Raw genomic sequence first — 10,653 nt, 5'->3', positions numbered from 1 at the left:
GTGAAAACAGTTCTGTAGGATCTATTTCTCACAGCCTTGTTGAAGGTAGTGTCTTCTGGACCTTTCCAAGGGATAAAAGTAGGGGCGAATGAGCATGGCTGTGGAGTGTACAATTAATTTTTACTCAAAGGAATTAGAGTTTTTCCCTGGTTCCTGAGAGATAATCTCTAAACACCTGAGATTTTCCCAGTGATTGGAATCTTTGTAATTCCTGGAGGGGCTCCAGGTCACACCTGAGAGTTTATGCTGAAGGAGCAAGAGGGACCTCTTTGAGAGGATGAAGAGGAAAAGTCCCCAAGAGGCTGGCTTAGAGGGGTATTGCCAAAGGAAAGGAGTAACCAAAGGATCCTGAAATATCTGGAAGTTACTCTGAAATGGGGTAGAAAATACATACATATGGAGAGATGGACAAAGCTAATGTGGAAAATGTTCATTGGTAAATCCGTGAAGCATAAAGTCACTACTCTTTCAACTTTATGTTTGAAATTGTTTTGAAAAAGAAGGTGGACAGAGCTAATATGGAAAATGTTTATTGGTAAATGCGTGAAGAATATATAAAGCCACTGCTCTTTCATTTTTTTTTTACGTTTGAAATTGTTTTGAAAAAGAAGATTTGGAGCTCTTGTTCTAGGTACTAGTTCGTTCTCTGAAGATGAACATTTTGAAAGCCAAAGGTTAGGTTTCTAAGATGAGGACCACAGGAGCGGCGGCGGTTCCTGGTGGCCCAAAGCAGGATACAGCTGTTGGGGGCCCCAAGCTGCTGAAGAGCTGCTCATGGCCTCTCACCTCTCCAAGCCTGGGCGATGCTGGGACTCTTCTGCATCAAACAAGGGCAAGGGTAAAGAAGATTCTTGCGGAGAAGAGACGTAGCAAAACAGCTTTCCCTGACCGGGAATCGAACCCGGGCCGCGGCGGTGAAAGCGCCGAATCCTAGCCACTAGACCACCAGGGACCTGCGAGTTGACGGGTAATCTCCCGCCTCCAAACTGTACATCTCTTTGCACCAAACTCGGGGAAGTTTGGACGCCTACCTTCTCGGATGCTGCCCTCTCCTCCAGGGGTCGTCCCCCAAGGCTCTTTCTTCCTTGTCTTCTCCAAAACTCGACTCAGCCGGCCACACGCCGAGCGGTGTCAGGTTTCCGCAAGTTTAGGAGGGAGGTGGCCCTTCCGCGCTGCACCTCAGACCTGACCTAGAGATGCGCCTTTGCGCGGCCGCAGCGTGTGGAGACACAGTGGCCGGGTCAAGCGCCGGGGATAAGCCTGTAGGGAGGAGGCGCCCAGGGTGGGAAAGGGGCAGAGCACGTGTCCCGAGACCTCCAACATTTAAAAGGGCTCAGAGTGATACAGAAACGGAGACAGCCAGAATGAATAACTCTTTGAAACAGCGCCCCCGGACACTGACTTGAACTCCGGATTTTCCTCCTAAATTCCGCTGCCGCTGCCGTTTTCCCATCTTTGTTGATGGCAACTCCATCCTTCCTTATGTTCAGGCAAAAAAACTGCGAGTTCTCCTTGGCACCGGTCTCTTCCTCAGACCCCAGGATTTACGTGTTCTTGGTGGTGCAGTGGTTAAGAGTCCGTAGTTCGAATCCACCAGCCGCTCCGTGGAAACCCTATGGGGCTGTTCTACTCTGCTTCCTATGAGTCGTAATAGACTCCACGGCAACGGATCTTTTGGGTTTTATCCGTCAAATGTGGACGCTGGTCTACCCAGTCCCTCCTTTCCCGAGCTCTGAATTTGGAATCGACTCGACGGCACTGGGGTACTGGGTTACTCTCCTGATATAGGCGGGAGGTCAATTTAAGGCGTAACCCTTGGCTCGCTCAGACCTTGGGGTTCCAGACCCTTAATTTCAGGGCGTGTGGTTCGGCTGCCTTTGCACCTTTTCTTTGGCTCTGTTCCTCAGAATCCGCCTGTTCTTGGCCTGTCTTGGAGAGCTGCAGACGTGCCTGGGACCCCTAGGCTCCACTCTTCTCTCCGGGTTAAGAAACCAAATCCCTTGGGGTTCCTCCTGCAGAGAAACTTCAGAAGGCGCTTTTTTTCTTCCACCTGTCTTGAGCTCTGGGCGGCCCAGGTGTGAGACACCCGGGGGCGCACGCGGTGAGTTTGTGGCTCTCCAGTAGCCCGCTCTTCTCTCCACCTCTGTAAGGGAAGGACAACCGCCCCCTTTGTCCTATTCAGGAGGGATCCCAAAGGGTCCTGACTCGGCAGAAGGGCGGGGAGGCGGGAGATTGATTGAGGGGAAAAAAAAAAAAAATTTTTTTTTTGTGATTAAGAAGGGAAGGGGAAATGCACGATATGAAATTTCCTGATCTAAAGCTACCTGGAAGTCAGCCTTCTCTGGAACACGGTCCTAGGTCGCTGGTGAGCGTTATGTAGTCCCGTTGTGTCCCCGTCTCCACATTGAGCCAAAAAACAAAGTCAAGCACATTCTTCACCCCAAACTTTTTGTTTTGTTTTGTTTTTATTTCTAAAGGAAATCCTATGGAGAATAACATTAAATCCTGTGAACTGCAGAAACTCTTTGCCTATTGGCGGTTGCCTTAAGGAGGAAGTGAAAAACCTGTGCAAACCTCCTGCCTTAACATTCGTGCCTCATGATCCACTGGGCAGAAAAATAAAAAAGGCAAACGAAGATATTTCTAGTATTGAAATAAAATTGCCCTTCAAAAAGAATCTTCAAGAGTGAGAAGGGAGAAATCAAGCGATCCTGAAATCTGCACGAGCTTCCCCTGGGTCCTGCAGTTTATACTGGGCTTCATGGTCTGGTGTCCACAAGAATCCAGTGCAGGCCTTCAAGGTTGGCTTGGCCTGTGTTGGTTGGTCGATATTTTCAAAGAGCCAAATGTCCTAAGACATGTTTCCACCTTTGCTAAGGTACGGCTAAAACATGAAGGCGTGATTAAAGTAGTGGACTTAAATCAAGTCACAAAGAACTAGAGACACGGCAAGCATCAGATGGGGGACAGTGGAGATGTGCTGAGGCAAAAGGGCTTGAGAGGAAAGAGCACAGGTCAGGCCCCAGGGAAAGTGCAGGGTAGGGCCTGGAGGGAGGGTTCTGGTGTTCCTGGGTGGACCGGACGTGTGGATCATTTTGAGTGTGTGCCTGTGTGATAAAACAGATAACAAAACACTTTCCATTTCAACCACTTTATGTGCACAATTCAGTGACAGTAATTACGTTCACCATGTTGTGGAACCATCACCACTATCCGTTTCCAAACTTTTTCCACATCCTTAACAGAAATTCAGTGCCCCTTAAGCAATCTTTCCTGCTTTTTGCCTCTCACCCACCCCTGGTAACCACTAATAAACTTTGGTCTCTACGCATTTGCTATTTTAGAGATTCCAAGTAAGTGGGTTCATATAATATTTGTCCTTTTGCATCTGGCTTCTTTCATTCAACATAATTTTCCTAGGTTCTTCCATGTCTTAACATGTATCACAACTTCCTGTTTATGGCTGAATAATATTCCATTGTATGTATTTACCACATTTTGTTTATCTATACATCTGTTGATGGACACTTGGGTTGTTTACACCTTTTGGCTATTGTGAATAATGCTGCAATGAGCTTTGGTGTACAAGTATCTATATTTCTGCTTTCAATTCTTTGGGGGTATATACCTAGTAGTGGAGGTGTTGGGTCATTTGGGAATACTATGGTTAACTTTTTGAGGAACCATCAAATGGATTTCCACAGGGGCTGTACCATTTTACAATCTCACCAGCAATGGGTGAGGGTTCCAATTTTCCATATCCTCACCAATGCATGTTTTCCAGTTTTCTACCAAACGGTTGAGCACTTGACTACTAACGGAAAGGTTTGTGGTTGGAACCCATGCAGAGGCACCTCAGAAGGCAAGTCTGGTGATCTGCTTCTGAAAGTCCCAAAACTTGAAGCCGTTGCCATTGAGTCAATTCTAACTCAAAAGCAGGCTGCCACATCTTTCTCCCACAGAGGTGCTGGTGGATTCGAACTGCTGACCTTTCAGTTAGCAGCCAAGGACTGTAACCACTGTGCCACCGAGTCACAGCCTTCAAACCCTATGGAGCAGTTCTGCACTGCACTCATAGGGCCACTGTGAGTCCTAATCAGCTCCATGGCAACTAACACCAAGTGGGGGGTTGAGTTGACAAGTAATGACATTGAACATCTTTTAATGGAAACACGGATCGTTTGTCAAGAGCACCAGCGCGGTTAAAGGCGCTGGTCCGAAGCCCCGGGGTGACTGTGTTCACAGCTCCTGGGCTGTGGGGAGCCCGAAAGGAGTTTAGTTCTCAAAATGGAAACTCTAGACCCCCCCGCCCCCCGAAGTCCTAGCTTCCCGGATGAAAGCTTAGAAAACTACATTAGGGCCTAACGGAAGTCGCAGACTCCTTTGCCTGAAGGGACTGTTGGTGTTTTCCCCCAAGGGCTTTCTCCAGCACTTTGCTGCTGGCAGTCGAATTTCAAGTGTAGTTGAATTTCGCCCGTTGCAAGCCAAAGTACCTGGAGACTGCAGATCTTACAATTTTCATGGACAGATTCTTAGGCTGGCTTAGTAGTGTAGTGGTTATCACGTTCGCCTCACGTGCGAAAGGTCCCCGTTTCAAAGCCGAGTGGAAACAGGTTTCTTTTCCTGAGGGGTTAAGTGTTTGCCAATAGCCTGGTAAGGAGAAGAAAAAACAGAACAAAAACATGCCAGGAGGATCACTACTCAGCACCTTAAGCCAGGCCTCGTTTCTCTGCCCTAAGTCAGATGGGAGACCAGGACACAATTCTCATCTGGTTCTTGGGAGACAGGGCACCAAACGAGACATGCTTTATGTTAGTTTTAGTTCCAGAGAGTTCTATCTTGTTCTTTTCTATCACCTGAACCTTCTCCACAGGCTGACACTGAAGAAGAAAAGGGCCTCAAGAAACACCTAAGGAACCCTTCAGGTAAAGGAGACTGAGGCTCCCGATAGACCCTGGCTTAGGGTCCCTCGCCTACCCTGGAAACAAGGACCATGGGGCCCCACACGCTGGATTTGAGTTCTCACATCAAAAGCAAATGAAAGTGGCAGGAACAAGAGAAAGAGATAAGAAAGAGGCATTAAAGCTAAGTCTTGAGAGAAATGACCACTCAAGGCAAATGCAGTGAGCCTTGGTTCCCTCAGTACTTACTGAGGCCCTTTCCAGGACTTTGCTGCTGGCAGTCGAATTTCGAAATGGGATTGAATTTGGTACATTGAAAGGCACAAAAGTAAACGAGGACCGGCATAAAGTTTTCCTGGATGTTCCTTAAATCTGCATAGTGGTGATCACGTTTGCCTCCCACGCAGAATGTCCAAGGTTTGAAACCGTGCCGAAACAGTTGCTTTTTGCTCCTCAGAGCCCATTACTAGTTTTTCTTATTGCTTTAGATCTAGAATCAGTCCCAGAGGGAAATGCACAAACTGTGATGACCCATAAAAAGGTGCAATACCACCAGAAGCACTGCAAGATTTTCGCCACTTTATATGAACCAAAAACCTAGGGTTATTCTATGGAAATGGATCCTTAGGGGATAGAAGCAGGGCAGAAGGAATATAATGTTGGATAGGCTAGGTTTACTTATTGACATAGGTGCGCTAAGTAGAAATTCTGAGCCATCGTATTAGTTTGGGCAGTTGTCTGCAGTTCTAAATTGTTCACTTGAATCAGCTCACTGAAAACTTGCACCCAAAGGTGCCCTACAGTAAATGAACTTGAAATGGCAGAACATCTTTGATACATTTATTGTAGAGGAAAATACCTAAACCCTTAGGGGGATTAGAAAGCTCCAGGAAATTTATCAGTAAGACATGTTCATTCACCCACATCTATAGCCTCAGGTATGGTCAGGAAGACATTACCTTTAACAAGTCTGTGAAAAATACACTTAAGGGAACTGTCCTTGCATCCTCAAAGCATTCTGTGGTGGCGATTTTATGAAGGATGGTGGGAACCGCTGCCATTGACCTGGGATTTCAGAAATTAATGGGAGTGTCTTAGTCTGGGTTGCTAAAGAAACAGAACGAGGGATTATAAGTAGATAGCAAATGATGATTACAACTTTTTTTGTAATCATAAAACCATAGAACCAACTTAATTTCCAAAGCATATGAAAAAGGTTAAGTAAATAATACCAAAATCGAACCCCCTGCTGTGGAGTCGATTCCTACTCATAGCGCCCCTATAGAACAGGGTTTTCCAAGGGGCGCCTGGTGGATTCAAACTTCCTACCTTTTGGTTAGCAACCGTTGCACTTCACCACTACACTACTGGAGTTTAAATATATAATAGTATAAATAAATAAAATGGAAAAAAACTTCTTAGTCAAAAGCAACTCCCATGAGTCCTCTCAATTATTCCCGAGTTCTCGGTTTCCAAGCAAAGGGGATAGATTGAAGGGTGACTAAGGTTGCTGTTTGCCTTTATATAGAAGGATTTATGGAGCAGAAACGCTGGGGACAGCCTAACACTTATAATATTTGAGGCGTAGTTCCTGGATGGGCTCGAACCACCAACCTTTCAGTTAACAGCCAAACGCTCTAACCGATTGCGTCACAGAGACCACAGGTAACCCCCGTTCTTTCAACAAGGACTGAACGTCTATGAACCACTAGTCTGGTTTTCTTGGAAAAGCCGGCAGGTTGGGGCGACACATCGTGTTGTCCATCGCGTTAAAATCAGTGCGTTGGGTGAGTCTGAAGCTCGGAGGGGAGCCGAATGGCCTTCGCTCCTCCTTGCTCCTCGTCCGCCTCAGATGCTAGCGCCTCCCGGAGACCCCCGGGTCTGCAACCTTGCCTGAGCCCAATGGGATACACAACAGGGCTACTCCGCCTTCGCCGCCCGCCCGCCTGCGCCGCCGGACGCCCCTGGCTCGCCTGGGTTGCGGTCGGTGAGGCGGGAGCGGGGAAAATAAGTGGGGAAAGGGGAACAGTGAAGAAGAGCGAAGGAAAACAGGGAGGCATGGACGACAACTAGACCTCCAAAAGGCCTGTGCAGAGACACACGCGAGGTCCTGGGGAGGAAAGAATGATTTCTGTGGTGTAGCACAATGGGGAGGGAGGAGCTGAGAGACGGTATGAAATGGGAGAAAAGCAAACCACCTGTAGCTGTTCAAGAACAAAACAGCAAAACAGTGTCAATGTCTTTCTGTGAATAAAGTTTAAAGAAGATCAGGGAGTGCTGATAGGTTTGTGGCGCGCCGTCAATGTACAGTGGTTAGTACTCTGCATTGTGACCGGAACAACTTCGGTTCGAATCCAAGTCACCCTAGTGTCTGGCGCTTACTTAATCACGCACTGGCTCGCTTCTTTTGGTTTGCATTTCATTCCCACACAGGCATCGCTCCCCATTTGTGGCTAGAAGGCAGGAGGGCTTACAGCTAGGGGTCAGTGTGCATACCTGGAGCCTGATCTAAGGGAAACCTTGCTTGCGCCCCACATCCGGGCAAAATGTGAAATGCCTCTCACTCAGCCTTAGAAGTACCTTCCACTATTGAGATGGTGTGGTCATAACCATTTTCCTGGTAAAGGTATTTCCAATATCAGCTGGGCTTTTTTTACACGAAACCAGAATAAACTTTTAATGCGTTTACAGTAAAATCCAAACTCCCTGGCATAGTCCGTGTGCGGGCCATGTCCCTCACCCCTTGTCCCTCAGTTTTTATGCTAACACTAACTGTAATTCACACTGAGTATAATGCAGAAATCTTTAGTGAACAATTATTGAATGTTGACAAATGTAATCAAGTTACAGAAAGTTTCTGTCATCCCAGCAAGGTTCAAGGAGCTCCTTTCCAGGTGATCACCATCTCCCATCCCCTCCCTGGCTTAATTACTCTTCTGAGCTCTCTCACCAGAGATTAGTTTTGCCTGTTCTTGAAATGCACATGAATGAATGCGTATTTTTTGTATCTGACTCTTGTTTGTTTCTTTTTTTCCACACAACATTATATTTTCAAGATATGTCTATGCCGTTGTGTTTATCACTTTTAAATTGTGCTAATTGTTGATGAGTGTTATTCCAATGTGTGACTGCACCGTAGTTGATGGACATTTGGGTTATTTCCTTTTCGGCTATTGTAAAAAGGCCGCAACGAGCATGCTTGTCTCAGTCTTTGTGTGGATGTGGACATGTGCATCCATTTCCCTTAAAGTACTGGAATTGCTGGGTCAAGAGATAGGTGCAAATTTAACTTGATAGAAGCTGCCAAACGGTCCCCTACGATGGTTTCTCACCAGCAAAGTTGGTTGCAGTTGTTCCACATTCTTGTCACCACTTGCTGTTCTCTGCCTTTTAAACGTACCATTCTGGTAGGTTTGTAAGGTACATTTTCATGGTTTAAATTTATGTTTCCCTAATGAGTAATGACGTGGGGCTTGTTTTCCTAAGCCTTTTGGCTGTTTAGAAATCCTCCTTTGCGGAGAAAGTTTATTCAATATTTTGCACACTGTTATTTGGCTTGGCTTTTTATTACTGATCTCTAAAAGTTCCATATACAAGAGTTGAGTCATTTTGCAGATAATCATATTGCAAATATTTTCTCCCAGTCCGTGGCTTGCCTTTTCACTTTCTTAGGTGGTTTTTCATGAACAGAAGTTTTTAGTTTCAATGAAATCTAATGTATCTTTAAAAAAAAAAATTTTTTTTTTTTAATATATATAAGGCTCATTGTGTTCTCTAAGAAATCTTTTACCCCCAGGATGGTGAATGTATTTTCCTAAATTTTCTTCTAGGAGCTTTACCATTTTTGTTTTACTTTTTGAATCTTTGACATCTCAGATTCCTCTCCTGATCACAGTAAGCTTGTCGACTACCAATTCTATGGCCTCCCAGAAATCTTCCCCATATTGCAAAAACATCCACAGTAGTTACCTTCTTTGCTCTCTGACAGCTACAGGGGCCATGCATCCCTCCATGTCCCCATTATTCCCCCTCCATCTCTGACATTCTCCTTCTCCTTTTCTGTAGCTAAGAAACCCAGAAAAAAAAATGAAAGAGAATGAGAGAGGCCTAGTCTAATCTGTGCTCAAGAACTCAGGCTCTGGGTTCGGAATCTGATTCAGCCCTTGTACGGCCTGGATAGGTGTCTTAAACTTTATGTGCCTCAACATTTTCATCTCTTGAATGTTAAGTTTAAAGAAACAAACAAACAACATGGGTTGGGAAGAACGTGCCCTTCCCTCCAGCAGTTGCTGTTTTTGGTTCAGTGCTTGTAGGGCATTGCCTTCACACCAGAAGCTCAAGCGCTCCCACCTTGGGGAAGGCATGGATTGCCTGCTCACTGGAAACCAGGACACGGTGCTTGGCCTTGTTCCGCTTTGGTTGAAACTGGAGACTGGGATACAATCGGACTAGATCACCAGTCCCCATGGCCAAGCGACTGAGGGCCCAGTTCCAGAGGACACTGACATCAAGGTAGCTTGAGATCAGGAAATTTCATAACAAGTTTTTTTCCCTTTCCTTCCTTCCTTGACCTGTCTCCTGCCCCCCTCTACCTGCCCACCCAGAGGAAAGGATTCACCGCTTTTCTTTCGTGGTCTCCCTTTGGTGTTCTTTTGGACAGGACGAAGGGGCCAATTGTCCTTCCCCTACAGGAGCAGAAAGAGCAGCTGGCCCCAGGGGAGCCACAACTCATGAGCGCCCTTGCACATTCACACCCATGTGCTTGTCAGGGTTCAAACGCAATACAGAGCAGTCTCAAGTTTCTCTGCAGGTTGAACCAGAAGGGCATGGGGGTTCCAGATCTCCAAGATAAGCCTTGCGGAGGACTCTGACATCTGGGCCTCAAGGACAGGCCAGGAAGAGGCTGCTTTGGAGTGATTCACAGAGACAATGAATAGGCCCAAGGGCAGACTGACCCCAGGATCCCAACATTAAGGTATCAAACCCTAAGGTCTGAGCTAGTCGAGGGTCTGGAGTTAAATCGATCTCACCTTTATCAGGAGAGTTGTTTGCTCAGTTCAGGGATATGAATGACAAGGATTGTGTAGACCAGTGTCCACGCTTCACCAGCAAGAAAATGCAAATTCATGACTAACTAGATGCGGGGTCTGAGGAAGACATCTGCGTCAAGAAAAACTCTTAAGTTTGTGTTCTGAGCTTTGGAAAGATGGCGTTACCATCAACTAACATGGAAAAACTGCAGCTATGGAAGATTTTAGGGCAACATTCGCAGCCCCGAGCCCTTGGTCAAAGAGATTTCCATCTAATATATCTTCGTTTCTACATATATGTCCATCCCCCGCCATTTTTTTCTTTTTTTGAGCTAGAGGAAGGGCCAGTGCTAGGCCCTTCTCAAGCTGGGCTCCTCTCCTTCTACCTTTCCCTCCCTCCACACACAACCTCCTCCGTGGCCCTGGATGCCTCACTTACCTCCCCAAACGCTGCTGCCTAGCAGAGGCATAGTCCAGAAGAGCCAACTTCTTCCGTGGCTTTTGGATTCAGCAGGCCTTTTGGAGAAAGCAGAGAGGAAATGACTTTCAGGATGATCCCTGCAGGTGAGGTCTGCACCTAGAAAAGTGAGAGAACTCGCACTTCTCAGAGCTCAGTGCAAGGGGCTCTACTGCCAGACTATTCTAAAGAGTTTAACTTAAGGGTCTCTGGCGGTCTACTGGTTCGGATTTGGCACATTTATCCTGAGGCCTGGATTTGATTC

The 10,653-nt window shown here is 46.5% G+C and overlaps 1 non-coding gene across 1 annotated transcript; it reads right to left on the bottom strand.

The window, feature by feature from the left end:
* Window positions 1–880: 880 nt before the first annotated feature.
* On the bottom strand, window positions 881–952 carry TRNAE-UUC (transfer RNA glutamic acid (anticodon UUC)). The gene has a single exon. It is a non-coding gene; the product is annotated as a tRNA-Glu (tRNA).
* Between the last annotated feature and the right edge of the window lie 9,701 nt (window positions 953–10,653).

Source organism: Elephas maximus, chromosome 3 (genome assembly GCF_024166365.1).
Source record: "Elephas maximus indicus isolate mEleMax1 chromosome 3, mEleMax1 primary haplotype, whole genome shotgun sequence".
Taxonomy (NCBI): Eukaryota; Metazoa; Chordata; class Mammalia; order Proboscidea; family Elephantidae; genus Elephas; species Elephas maximus.
This window is presented reverse-complemented; position numbering and strand designations above follow the sequence as displayed.